This window comes from Bos indicus, chromosome 1, assembly GCF_029378745.1.
Source record: "Bos indicus isolate NIAB-ARS_2022 breed Sahiwal x Tharparkar chromosome 1, NIAB-ARS_B.indTharparkar_mat_pri_1.0, whole genome shotgun sequence".
Lineage (NCBI taxonomy): Eukaryota > Metazoa > Chordata > Mammalia > Artiodactyla > Bovidae > Bos > Bos indicus.
The window spans coordinates 135,405,748-135,420,068 of NC_091760.1; the positions used below are offsets into that span (position 1 = coordinate 135,405,748).

At 48.1% G+C, this 14,321-nt stretch overlaps 1 long non-coding RNA gene across 2 annotated transcripts in view; it reads right to left on the reverse strand.

Annotated features, from left to right (window-relative positions):
• Positions 1-2,494: 2,494 nt before the first annotated feature.
• The window catches only part of LOC139184541 (uncharacterized), a 43,501-nt gene continuing 31,674 nt past the window's right edge, over positions 2,495-14,321 (reverse strand). Inside the window, exons 1-2 of one of the 2 annotated variants that reach the window (XR_011568048.1) lie at positions 4,144-5,029; positions 2,495-3,514 (exon numbers count right to left, since the gene is read on the reverse strand). This is a non-coding gene — a long non-coding RNA (uncharacterized lncRNA). Of the gene's footprint in view, positions 3,515-4,143; positions 5,030-14,321 lie in introns of those variants that run through there. The other variant, XR_011568047.1, reaches the window with a different exon arrangement.

Here is a 14,321-nt window from a genome sequence, read left to right on the forward strand (position 1 = left end):
CCTGTTTCTTAGGAGAGAGAGAGCGCGCCTCTCTTTTGGCTCCACAGGTACCATGCGTAACACAGTCAGACTACTGAGTCAGGAAGGTCTCAGCTCTGAGGCTTGTGCAAGCATAACCCCAGGGTGGCCACAGGCTCCAGAAGTGACACCTCTGCCCCAGGGCCCTCGCCCCTCAGTGCCCTCCCCAGGGGGCGGTCAGAGGTTTGCGGCTGCGTGAGGAATAAGCAAGTTTGCTGGCATGAAGGACTGATGGCTTCTGAACTCTGGGAAATACCACCAGGCATTTCCAGACAGACGGGGGCCTCAGAGAATTACTTATGATTCATGCCAATCTGTGGGGTGTGTCTGTGCCAGAGAGAAAAACATGACACTGGAAATACTTTCTCATTCCCTTACTCAGTCCCTCACAAGCCCAGAGAGGGCCAGCCATATCCACCCAGATATTTCTTGCAGGTTTTCTTCCTACAGTTATGCTCTCAGTTGAGAAAGCATCAGTGGAAGAGGTAGGTCAATGCAGGAACGGCTGGCCAAGAAGAAGAAAGGCTAAGAGGTTTCTGTTTGGAAGAAGCTGGGAGGCAAGAGACCCAGCACACAGGGCTGTTGGTGATTAAAATCCCAGGAGGGCAGCATGCAAGGGCTGGTTCCACCAAGCCCCAGTGGGTACTTTTCTTCGAGTCCCCCCACCTCACTGAGCTCAGCCTCCTCATCTAGAAAGTGGGAGTGGTAATCCTGGCTCAGCCCTCTTGCCAGCATCGAGAAAGGGGCTGACTGTACAGCCTGTGCTCTGCTACAATTCTTTTGTTTTTTGAAATATCTTTAATTATATAAGTATTACTGTTAACCAAAAACAAAAGCACAGACAAACAAAAAGAAGGCCATAAGAGAGAAAATAAAAGAGAAAGCAATTAACATCTTGACATATGCACTTAGAGTTTCCATTTGTTGTTCAATCGATAAATCATGTCCAACTCTTTCCGACCCCATGGACTACAGCACACCAGACTCCTCTGTCCTCTACTATGTCCCAAAGTTTGTTCAAATTCATGACCATCAAGTCAGTGATTCTATCTAACCATTACATCCTCTGCCACCCCTTTCTCCTTTTGCCTTCAGTCTTTCCCAGCATCAGGCTCTTTTCCAATGAGTCGGCTCTTGGCATCATGTGGCCAAAGAATTAGAGCTTCAGCATCAGTCCTTCCAATGAATATTCAGTGTTGATTTCTTTTCAAATTGACTGGTTTGATCTCCTTGCAGTTCAAGGGACTGTCAAGAGTCTTCTTCAACACCACAATTCAAAAGCATCGATTCTTCAGCGCTCAGCCTTCTTTATGGTCCAACTCTCATATCCTGGAAAAACTATACATGACTACTGGAAAAACCATAGTTCTGACTATAGTTTCCTGTCCTAGATATATTTTTAACAGGACCATACTTTATACGAAAAGTGAAAGTGAAGTCACTCCGATGTGTCCAACTCTTTGTGACCCCATGGACTGTAGCCTACGAGGTTCCTCCATCCATGGAATTTTCCAGGCAAGAGTACTGGAGTGGGTTGCCGTTTCCTTCTCCATACTTTATATTTTATATATGGTTCTGTAGCTTATTTTTCACTCAACAATATATCATGAGTTTTTTCTATGTTGACAAGCAAACTTCATGAGATATTTCAATACTTGTATGATATTCTGCCATTGCTGTATTCAGTTCTGAACCTGTGATCACTATTACTGATTCTTCCTTTCCCACATGGCCCAAATTCCAATGTGGCCCAACACAAAAATGTTACTAATTCTGTCTTTATTTAAAATGTTACTAATTCTGTCTTTTTTTAAAATTCTACTATTTTGTTCACCACGGATTGATTTTTATTTTTTAAAAATATCACATTAAAACATTATTCATCTTATTTATTTTTGGCTGCAACGCATCTTCATTGCTGTATGCAAGCGTCTCAGTGTGGTGACTTCAGTTATTGCAGAGTGTGGGCTCAGTGGTTGCAGTTCATGGGCTTAGCTGCTCTGCAGCATGTGGTATCTCCTGGACCAGGGATCAAACCCATGTCCCCTGCACTGGCAAGCAGGTTGCCAACCACTGAACCACCAGGGAAGTCCCCTAATATTACTCATCTTGATTATGGCATCTTCCCCTAAGATTATTTTCAATGTTTCCAGTTCATCCAGTATCCACCACAGTGCAGGACACATCGTAGTGCTCAATAAATATTGAAAGAATGAATGAATGAGTTGGTGGCAAAAGGAAACTCTACACCCAGCTGTGAGCGTCTCCCTCGCTGAACCAGGAGAACCAGGAGCTCGCTGACACCAGGATGAAGGCCTGCTGGCCCTTCTCCCGAGGCGCTGGAACTGTGCTCTGCCCCTGGTGTGGAGCTCTCTCTCCAAGGCAACAAGGGATTTTCCCAGCCCTGACCAATGTGTGGAGTTTTAAACTAACAAAACCAGAGCTCAGAGAGGAAATTCTAAGAACGTGAAGTAAGTCAGAAGAGCAAAGGTGCGTGTTTATTTTCCATCGACTGCTTGGGCCTCTGCCTCCCTTCCCCCACCGCAAAGACTGGGGAAGGGGTCCGGATTCGGATGTCAGCACAACAAAGCTACAGGAAACCCATCTTCCGGCGTTTGCCAAGGAACAATGCTGGAGAGGCCATTCCAAGGCCTGCACTTTTCCTCTGTACAGAAGAATTTAGGTCCTGGAGGATTCCTGGGAGGGAGGCTCAGGAATTTCTGAATAAATGTTCTTGTTCCATCACTCAGGGACATTGGGGATGCACTGGCTATGATCCCAGTTGGCCTTCGGTACTCAGCTCCATTCTGACCCATACTAGGTGGGGATCTAACCGTGGGTTTGGGGCCTTGGGCCCACCCTGCAGCCTATCAGCTTGAGTCTGGTCATTGGCCTCTTTAGTCTCTATCTCCCAGCACTGCTTTCTGTTCTCTCCCCCTTCAGCTCTTATCTGGCTCTTATCACTCCTTTTCTGGACTCCTGCCCAAGTGCAGCCTTCCTGGCCCTGACCCTCCTATCCTCACTCATAGGCCATGTTCCCACAACACACCTCCAAGCGAGGCCCTTCTCTGCTCCCAGTCCTCTGCACCCACAGCACCAGGTGCCTTAGATGTTTCCAAGGAACTTTGTGATGACCAACCACACCGGGCTCATCTCCCGGTGAATCAGGGAGGGCGCTGAAAACCAGCCAGTATTTACTGAGTACCTACCAGGTACTAGGTGCCATCTAGACCCTTTCTGGGCTTTATCTCACAATACTCCAAAGCATCATGTTGAGTCTACACAGGTCCACTACTGTGCCTTCTGTAAAACAGGGGCTCCATAAACCAACCAATGTCATGAGTTCAACGGAGGTGAAACCCGGATCCTTGTTGTGACTCAGCTGGTAGTCTGGCAGCTGCTGATGGTGGTCTGGTAGGCAGGCTCAGGGGGCTGTTTGGATCACATGCTTTTCCTTCAGGGGTTTCCCCGGTGGCTCAAGAAGTGAAGAATCCACCTGCAATGCAAGAGACGCAGGTTTGATGCCTGGGTCTGGAAGATTCCCTGGAGGAGGACATGGTAACCCACTCCGATATTTTTACTGGGAGAACCCCATGGACAAAGGAGTCTGGTGGGCTGTGGTCCATGGGGTCACAAAGAGTCAGATGTGACTGAAGCAACTAAGCATGCATGCTGTTCCCTAAACCCTCCAAACACAAGGCTCCCTCTTTCTAGAACGCGGTTCACCCATCTTTTGGGCTAACTCCTATTGGCGTTTCAGGTCACTTGGCAGCTTCCTCCTGGAAGCCTTCCAAGATCTCCCAATCTGGGTTATTCTTTTATGTTTCCCAACACCCTTGGCTTCTTCCCTCTCTGGGTGTTTCAGCAACTGTCTCTAGAATCTGAATGTCAGCTCCTAAAGGACAGGAGGTGCCTTGTTCACCTCTGTGCCCCCAGAATTTAGCTCAGGGACTGTCACAGCTCAGTAAATATTTGGTGAATGAATTAAATGCTTCAGTTCAGCCGCTCAGTCGTGTCCGACTCTTTGCGACTCCATGAACCACAGCACGCCAGGCCTCCCTGTCCATCACCAACTCTCAGAGTTCACCCAAACCCATGTCCATCGAGCTGGTGATGCCATCCAACCATCTCATCTTCTGTTGTCTCCTTCTCCTCCTGCCCTCAATCTTTCCCAGCATCAGGGTCTTTTCCAATGAGTCAGCTCTTCGCATCAGGTGGCCAAAGTATTGGAGTTTCAGCTTCAACAACAGTCCTTCCAATGACCACCCAGGACTGATCTTTAGGATGGACTGGTTGGATCTCCTTGCAGTCCAAGGGACTCTCAAGAGTCTTCTCCAACACCACAGTTCAAAAGCATCAATTCTTCGGTGCTCAGCTTTCTTTATAGTCCAACTCTTTCTTTATAGTCCAACATGACCACTGGAAAAACAATAGCCTTGACTCTTGGATATTTAGTCCCTCCCTGGCTTGTCAAAGAGCACCTGATCCCAAACTAGATCTTCTGCTTTTCCCTTCCTCTCTTCAACCCTTACCAGCCACAGTATGCCCTAAAGTTGGCAAATCTAGGGTCTGAACTCTGTCCCTTGAGGCTGGTGGATTCCATCTTCCCTTCCACCCCTTCCCCTGCCTTCTCCGTGCCACAGTGGACTACATCGGGTTTCCCTTCTTTTCTAAACCACATCTGGTCTCAAAGCACGCTACCCTGGGGCTGGTGTTGAGTCCCCGCTGGCCTGGCAGCCGTCAGTACCCTGTCCTCCAGCCGGACGTGTTACAGGTTCTGGGGGGTGGCAGAGAGGGGGCCCTCCCCCGAAGCCGCTGCCAAGCGTTCTCCAACGGGAGGGGACCGAACTTCTGCGTTTAGGGCGCGCAGTGTACACCCTGTTCACATTTCTGCGCAGACAGGAATGCGGACGCGGGACAAGACAAAGGCCGCATTCCTCGGGTTGGGCGGGAACACGGCCCGGGCCCCGCCTCACCAGCCCCGGCTCCGCCCCCAGGCCCTGCCTGCTGGACATTGGACCACAGCCTGAGAGGGCGCCCCCTGGCGGTGCCGGCGGCCAGAGGCGGGACCCGGGGCCCTGCCCTCTATTCCCGGCCCCCTGCCCGTCCTCCCCGCCTCCTCCCCGGTTCTCCAGGCCTGAACCCAGCCCGCCCTTTGGATCCTAGAATCCCCTCCTTTATCTTCCCCGGGAAGCTGCCTGCTTCCGGAAACTGATTAGGACTCCAAAGCGCTTTTGGTTTTTGTTTGTGCTGCCAGTCAAATCAGAAGAAAGGAATGGCTCCCCAGAGCCTTCGCAAAATCCTAACTCCGGGGTGGCTTCCTCTCCTGGCTTCCCATCCTGTCCCCAGGGAGCCCGTCTTGACCTGCGTCTGATGGGTGCCTCTGTGGGAATTTCCCACCCGTGTGTGCGGTCTCCTCCCAGCTGGCCCAACTGGCACCATCAGGGCCAGAGACCAAGATGAAGGGCCTCACCCCTGCCGAGTCACCTCCCACTGCTCCACTAAGGGCTTGGGGAAAGAAAAGGTGGCCCTAAGTTGAAAGCTGTGAGAAAATGGGCCTGAGTCTGTAGGTCTGTACCTTGGCCTCTACTGGAAAAAGCACCACTGCCTCATAGGAAGGATCCCTGGGAGCCGAGGCCCCAAGAAAGTGGAAAGCCACTGGGCTGAGGGTTTCCACGATGGTGTAGGAACCTAACACACACACAAACTGCAGTAACCTCAAAACATCACCGAAACAGGTAAGCAAAAAAAGGGCTTATACCCAGAACCAGGACTGGGCTATACCTGTTTAAGTCACCCTCCAGGGTCTTGAAGAAGAGAAGTGTGTGCTGTTTACTCACTTCTGCCTGAGGGGACAGGCAGCTTGTTTCCCCAGATACCTGGTCAATGGAATGCTGGACAATGCCAGGAAGGCATGGGCTCACACCCAACTTTCTCAGCTTGTTGTAGGTATCTTTCTTAGTGGGAAAGAAGTTGCACCCTCACATTGTTTGCATATGGAAATTTGCATGTTTATCAGCCCATTACCGGTTAGGTACTCACCCTGTAGTTAAAGTGACACCTGAGCAGCCAGTAATGAAAGAAGGCATGCCTGGAACTTGCATTGCTCACCATCAGAGAGGGTTGTGAATGTTGCCAGGAAAGATGGGAAAGCGGAAACCAAACTCTCGTTGGCCAGCACCTCAGCTGTAAGAAAGGGCAGGGCACAGGGGCACTGGATTGGAGCTTGGCCTTGATTGCTAGCTTACCTTGACCTTGAGAGCTGGCTTACCTTGCTCAGTTGTTTTCTCAGCCTCTCAAGGGAGGAAAACACTGTGGTCCCTTTTTACCTGGCCAGGAGGTAGGCCCAGAGTGGTAGACAAGGTGGCTGGTGGCCCTGCAGCTCTGGTTTGAGATGGCAGCCCCAGCTCCAGGTCTGCCTCTTCCCCTGACACAGAAAATGGATGTTCCAGACTGTCACAACACCCCAGCAGTTCCTTGAATGGCAGTGCCAGAGCTCTGTCTCGGTGGAGTGTGAGGAGCTTGAGGTATTTCTGAAGGACGCAAAAGACCCAGTGATGAGTCTATTCACTTCACAAACCTGTGAAGAATGCTCTGTTCTTCACAAACTGACTCAGGACCTACCCCAGGAGACTTACCGTCCACTGAGGGAGAGAGATGCCAATCCATCCAGTACAGTGTGATGTGATGAGCAGCAAAGCAGAGGAAGGCTGGGCAGAGCATGGGCAGGAGGGTCTTATTTGTGGGAGTGGGAGGTGGAAGGGATGGATGGTGGGGAGGTGAGGGGGTTGGAGGGAGGCTCTGCCAGAAGTTCAGTTCAGTTCAGTCGCCCAGTCGTGTCCAACTCTTTGCGACCCCATGAATCGCAGCACACCGGCCACCCTGTTCATCACCAACTTCCGGGGTTCACTCAGACTCATGTCAATCGAGTCAGTGATGCCATCCAGCCATCTCATTCTCTGTCGTCCCCTTCTCCTCCTGCCCCCAATCCCTCCTAGCATCAGAGTCTTTTCCAATGAGTCAACTCTTCACATGAGGTGGCCAAACTACTGGAGTTTCAGCTTTAGCATCATTCCTTCCAAAGAAATCCCAGGGCTGATCTCCTTCAGAATGGACTGGTTGGATCTCCTTGCTGTCCAAGGGATTCTCAAGAGTTTTCTCTAGTTCAAAAGCATCAATTCTTCGGCGCTCAGCTTTCTTCACAGTCCAAATCTCACATCCATACATGACCACAGGAAAAACCATAGCCTTGACTAGACGAACCTTTGTTGGCAAAGTAATGTCTCTGCTTTTGAATATGCTATCTAGGTTGGTCATAACTTTTCTTCCAAGGAGTAAGCGTCTTTTAATTTCATGGCTGCAGTCACCATCTGCAATGATTTTGGAGCCCCCCAAAATAAAGTCTGACAGTGTTTCCACTGTTTCCCCATCTATTTCCCATGAAGTTACGGGACCGGATGCCATGATCTTTGTTTTCTGAATGTTGAGTTTTAAGCCAACTTTTTCACTCTTCTCTTTCACCTTCATCAAGAGGCTTTTTAGTTTTTCTTCACTTTCTGCCATAAGGGTGGTGTCATCTGCATATCTGAGGTTATTGATATTTCCCCCGGCAATCTTGATTCCAGCTTGTGCTTCTTCCAGCCCAGCATTGCTCATGATGTACTCTGCATATAAGTTAAATAAGCAGGGTGACAATATACAGCCTTGATGTACTCCTTTTCCTATTTGGAACCAGTCTGTTGTTCCATGTCCAGTTCTAACTGTTGCTTCTTGACCTGCATACAGATTTCTCAAGAGGCAGCTCAGGTGGTCTGGTATGGCCATCTCTTGAAGAATTTTCCACAGTTTATTGTGATCCACATAGTCAAAGGCTTTGGCGTAGTCAATAAAGCAGAAATAGATGTTTTTCTGGAACTCTCTTGCTTTTTCCATGATCCAGCGGATGTTGGCAATTTGGTCTCTGGTTCCTCTGCCTTTTCTAAAACCAGCTTGAACATCAGGAAGTTCACGGTTCACGTATTGCTGAAGCCTGGCTTGGAGAATTTTGAGCATGACTTTACTAGCGTGTGAGATGAGTGCAATTGTGTGGTAGTTTGAGCATTCTTTGGCATTGCCTTTCTTTGGGATTGGAATGAAAACTGCCCTTTTCCAGTCCTGTGGCCACTGCTGAGTTTTCCAAATTTGCTGGCATATCGAGTGCAGCACTTTCACAGCATCATCTTTCAGGATTTGAAATAGCTCAACTGGAATTCCATCACCTCCACTAGCTTTGTTCCTAGTGATGCTTTCTAAGGCCCACTTGACTTCACATTCCAGGATGTCTGGCTCTAGGTGAGTGATCACACCATCATGATTATCTGGGTCATGAAGATCTTTTTTGTACAGTTCTTCTGTGTATTCTTGCCACCTCTTCTTAATATCTTCTGCTTCTGTTAGGTCCATACCATTTCTGTCCTTTATCAAGCCCATCTTTGCATGAAATGTTCCCTTGGTATCTCTAATTTTCTTGAAGAGATCTCTAGTCTTTCCCATTCTGTTGTTTTCCTCTATTTCTTTGCATTGACCACTGAGGAAGGCTTTCTTATCTCTTCTTGCTATGCTTTGGAACTCTGCATTCAGATGCTTATATCTTTCCTTTCTCCTTTGCTTTTCGTTTCTCTTCTTTTCACAGCTATTTGTAAGGCCTCCCCAGACAGCCATTTTGCTTTTTTGCATTTCTTTTCCATGGGGATGGTCTTGATCCCTGTCTCTTGTACAATGTCACGAACCTCAGAGGGAGCTCTAATTCTTGCCTCTACTCTAGACTCAGTATTGTGAGGCCATCATGCATTGTGCTGCTGCTGCTGCTAAGTCGCTTCAGTCATGTCAGACTCTGTGTGACCCCATAGACGGCAGCCCACTAGGCTCCTCTGTCCCTGGGATTTTCCAGGCAAGAATACTGGAGTGGGTTGCCATTTCCTTCTCCAATGCATGTAAGTGCAAAGTGAAAGTGAAGTCGCTCAGTCGTGCCCGACTCTTCGCGACCCCATGGACTGCAGCCCAGCAGGCTCCTCCGTCCATGGGATTTTCCAGGCAAGAGTACTGGAGTGGGTTGCGTTGTGCTAGATTTTGCTAAAGAATCTCCATGGATTTTGCTGGTCACACGGTTAGATCGGCCAGACTTTAAAGCTTGAGTTCTGAGGTCACTTTCTAAAGATGAGTGACTTTGTATTTCCCTCTGGACCTGTAATGGGATATGGTTTTAGGACTGAATTTGCCCCCAGAATTTTCTGCTTCCCATGGAGTTACTTGAAGCCAGCATCCACTTCACTGATGTGTGGACTGTCATCTCACTCCCTTCCACCCTGTGAGTTTAATGTGTGCAGCAGAACTGGGCAGTTCCCATCCTGTACATTTAGGTGGGTGATTGACCTCCTGTGAGCCTCATTCCACCCTTGGGCTTAAAATCAACAGAAGGCTACCAGGTCCTACCTATCCCATATTGAGAAAAATGAATTCAGATCATAAGCCCTTTGGAAAACTACAGTTTTCAAAAATATTATTATGTGGAGTAAAGTTTTTAAAATATGAGTGTGCTTTAGAATCATCACTTGGTGGGAGTGGGGATGAGGGTATATTTTAAATGCTTTTTTTTCCAGTCCACTCACAGATTCTGAGTCAGGAGGCCTCAGGTGGGACACTGGATCTCCATGTTTCCAAGTCATCCTAAAGAATCCTGATGTCATCAGTCCTTGAACTGCACTTGGCTGGGTTGGGTCTTAGTTGTAGCACATGGGCTTGGTTTCTCCACAGCATGTGGGATCTTAGTTCCCTGACCAGAGATCAAACCCGTATCCTCTGCATTGCAAGGCAGATTCTTAACCACTGGATCACCAGGGAAGTTCACCCTGATAATAACTGATACAGGTGACCATGCATCCATGAGTCCACTTAGAATGAACTCTCCCTATGTCAAGATTTGGACAAATCCCTTGATTTTTTTTTTTTTTTAAATCTTATGCCCTTGAAAGGAAGTACATGTGGTCTGGGACTGAGGGGGAAGCCTCTCCACTGTGCACGGTGTCCCAGAAAGTAGGTCTACTCCAGTGAGCCCAGAAGAGGGTCACCCACAGAAGGCTCCCATTTCCCCTTCCTCCTCCTTCTGTTACAGGAATTGGGCACTCGTGAAGCAGACCAAGAACAAACAAAACCCACCTGATTTGAAATGCCTCAGCAGGAATCAGAACCAAACCCCAAAGTGTCATCGTTCCAATGAGTGGCCTTGAGCAATGTCAGCAACAGTCTTACAAAACCCAATGCTTAGGCCCTTGGTCCACAGCAAACCCTGAGAACCGTGAGGCCAGGAATGTGGCACTCTCAGCAAGTGGCACACACTGGGGATCTCTAGGCCCTTTTGATCTGGTCCTCAGCCTCCAAACATGCTTTTGCCTGTACCCTTGATATGCCATGTGGCTGTACTCCCACCCCTAATACTACTGACATCAAGGCCCAGGTATGTTTGCTATTATAGCAGAGCTCCCTATAAATTATAATAGACATCATTTAAATGGTTTTGACAGGTTTGGGTTTGGGAGAATGATGTCTTGTCAGATCTGAATGGTTTGTCCTTGTTTTTATGTCACATACATCTAAGGCCTCATACGAGGAGCTGAGTGACAGCTCAGTCATTTCTCTTTCTCTGGGTCACCTGTACAGGTATCATTTGTGTTACCTTCAGACTCTGGTTTCTTTCTAGGGAATTATTAAAAGCTACTTACCCATACTATAAAGACTTTGGGTAAAGTACATAATACACTCTATAAGTTCAGCCTAACAGGGACACATAACCCCTGTCACACATGCTTTGCTGACAAAGGGCTATTTGACATCCATCCAAGTGAGAGACCCACCACCAATTTGGATATCAAATGTTAGTGAAACTACATTCTTTCTTTTAGATTCAAAGTATAAATAAATACATAAACTAGTATTTTCTCCCTGGACCTCCAACAGATCACCATGAATACCCCAATTTGGAGACCAGGGGTCTAACTGTGGATTCTCCCACCCCAGGGGCCCACATCTCTGAAAGCCAACCTTCCTCTTTCTGGAAGAGAACCTGACACTAGCCATGCCCCTTGAAACCACTGGCAAGAAATTGCAAGAGAGCAGAGGCATCACATTCTCCAGTTTAGACATCTGCTGTACCATCCGCAATGGTTAACCTCCACGGCGCTCCCTTTGTCTACCTGGGTTGCATGCAGCCTGAAGTTTGTGCTGAGGGCTGGTCTCCGAGAGTCTGGGGGACGCCCTTGGGCTCACAAGTCCAAGCCCGGTGTGTGTTCTATAGAGGACGAACTGGATGAGTCTGGAACTGCGGCCGGGTTCCTGACCGGAGCACGGGGAAACAGCGGCCCCTGGTGGTTGGGACACGAGTGCCTTAGAACCTCAGCATACCTCCTGCTGTTAACACTTGCTGAACCCCGGCTGTGGTGTTCAAGTCTTGTGGTGCAGTTAATCGCACAGACACGGGCAGGGAAGACCTGGCTCTCTCTCTGTGTTCCTCTGTGTCCCAGGCAAATTAACTTCTCTGAGTATTGGAGTTGTTGCTAGGAGTAAATGAGATGCTGAGTGAAAAGTAGGGAAAAATACTAAGCACATAGGAAGAACTGTGCTGTAATATCATTGATTGATGTGAATGCCTCTAGACATTTAAAAACACTTGGAAAATATCTCTGGGGGAAGCCCTGGAGGGAGATGGGAAACCATGAGCAGGAACTCTTGTGTTTCTGTGCTAAGAGACACAAATGAGCAGTGACTGTCCTGGGCAGTGATGGTGAGCATCAGCTTCTGTGTGTGTGTGTGTGTGTGTGTGTGTGTGTGTGTCTGTGCAAGCACAGCTGCAGTAGAAAGGCAGAGAGCTCTGGAAGATGCTCAGGGTTCCTTCTGAGGCGGGGGCGGTGCGTGGGGGAGCAGTGCTGACAAAGGGGAAGCCAGTGTCACCTATTCCTCTAATCACACTGTAAGCTCAGCTCTGAGAGAGGATGGGGAGTATTGAGTCACACAACAATTACTTATTGGTCACCTACTATGAGCTGGGCAAGGTTATCAAAATGAGCCAGGACACAGGACGAGACACAGGACACTTTCAGATAGAGATCAGGGCCAAACAACAGGGATGTCAGTGGGTCAGTCTAGACTGGTGGCCTGGGGACTAATGATTGCATTCCCTGCAGCCATCAGGACAGAATCCTGTAAAGTGCACAAAGCCAGACCAGGCAGAGTAAAGACTTCTCTGCTCAGGTGCCCTGCCAGAAGTGTGTCACTGCCCAGCATTTTTGGAAAGTGCTGGGGCCTGCACAATCCAGATAAAGCCAGGGGAAATTCTGAGGTGCAGTCTTTCAATTACCCCTACCTCATCTCTGGGGTTGCATTCAGCTAAAATTTGGTTCTGTTCAAAACTAGCAACTTCTGAGAGTCCCCCTGCCCACCTGCAGAAAGAAGGGTTTGCTGGTGGAGAAAGGAGGGGCTGGTGTCCCAAAAGAGATCGCCAAGTCCTAGTGAGCCCTTCTGGGCCCCTCTTGGTCCTCCTACAACTCATTGAATAAAATTATATCAAAATTCATGGACCGCTTGTTACTGTGCTCCCCATCCTGCCTCCAAATTACAAACTTCTAACATGCCAACAGCCTTGAGAGGTGCCCTGAGCTCACATTGCTTAGGGTTTATATTACTTATTAAACACCTGTTCTGTGCTGAGCAGGGGTAGGAAAGGAAGGTGCTGTGGTCAGGGAAGTGCTTTGCCCAGGTTAAACTTCCCCCTCATCATGACTTGGTCTCTCTCTGCTCCACTTGTCCCATCCCATTTGCCCAGCTGGAGACATTAAGGGCTGCCTTTGGTTCACGTCTGCCTCCACCAAGCATGACTCATCACATACCCCTCTACCCTCAACATACCATTCTTAGATAAATGCAACCTCGCTGGAGCTAATATGAAACACTGACACTGCTATAGGGTTACAAGCCCTCCTGTAAAGGTCCGGCACAGCTATTCAGCTTGGGCATGGGCTGGTGTGGGAGAGGGATCGGGAACCACCCCCCATCGAAAGTACCATGTCTGTAGAGACACTCCGAGTTCAGACAGCTGACCCCTGAAGCTCCAGTTCCAGATTGCTGTGGATCTGTTTTCCCCTTCCTAGGCCCCAGGAAGAAAAACCAGGAATCTGTTTCTTTCCTGACTCTCATTCCTCCCCAAGAGCCCTGATCCTGTCTTTCCTGGTTCTGTCCTCAAACCTCAAGAGGGAGAGAAACAAAGGAAGGAGCCATTCCATGGAAAAGGGCTCTTCCAAATTCAGAAGGCATTTGCAGTTTTTTTTTTTTTTGGAGGGTTTAGAAGGCTTTGGTTAAAGATGTATGTAGGCTCAGAGAGCTCTATGAGTGCTCTGTGACAACCTAGAGGGGTGGGAGGTAGGCTCAAGAGGGAGGAGACATATGTATACCTATGGCTGATCCATGTTGATGTATGGCAGAAACCAACACAATATTGTAATTATCCTTAAACTAAAAATAAATTTTAAAATGACATGAATGTAGGGCTTCCCTGGTGCTCCAGTGCTTGAGAATCTGCCTGCCAATGCAGGGACACAGGTTCAACCCCTGGTCTGGGAAGATGCCACAGGGCCACTAAGCCCAGGCTCCACAAGTACTGAGCCTGTTCTCCAGAGTCCAAGTTCCACCACAAGAGAAGCCACTGCAATGAGAAGCCTGCTCACTGCAACTAGGGAGCAGCCTCCACTCACCACAGCTAGAGAAAACCTGTGCATAGCAATAAGGATCCAGTGCAGCTAAAAATAAAACTCATTAATTAAAGATGCATGTAAAACTAAAGTCAAGAAAAAGATTTTTAAGGTAATTATTAATTCCAGGGGAAGCAACAAAAGAAATATAATAATAATGTACACTTTAACTCAGCCATGAACTACACTCACATATTTATCTCAAAAAGCAACTAATATATTAACCAAAAGTCGGGCACAACTGTTGCAGCAGGATGGAGAGAATGGGGGAGATGGTAGTACGGTTAACTCTTCATCTTCCATGACAGGAAATCAAGATAAATGTCTGGATTGAGAAATACAAAGAGTTAAAAAATACAGAGATACATACCAAAAAAAACACTGCTAAAATGTTCAGGAAAGGGTATCAGGAGTAAGAAATTGCAGGACAGTGCTATCTATAAACTGGATAAACCACATTTTGTTTATACATTTTTTTAAAAAAGCAAGCTGAATGTTGGCGAGATAATGGTGGACAACATTTTCTTG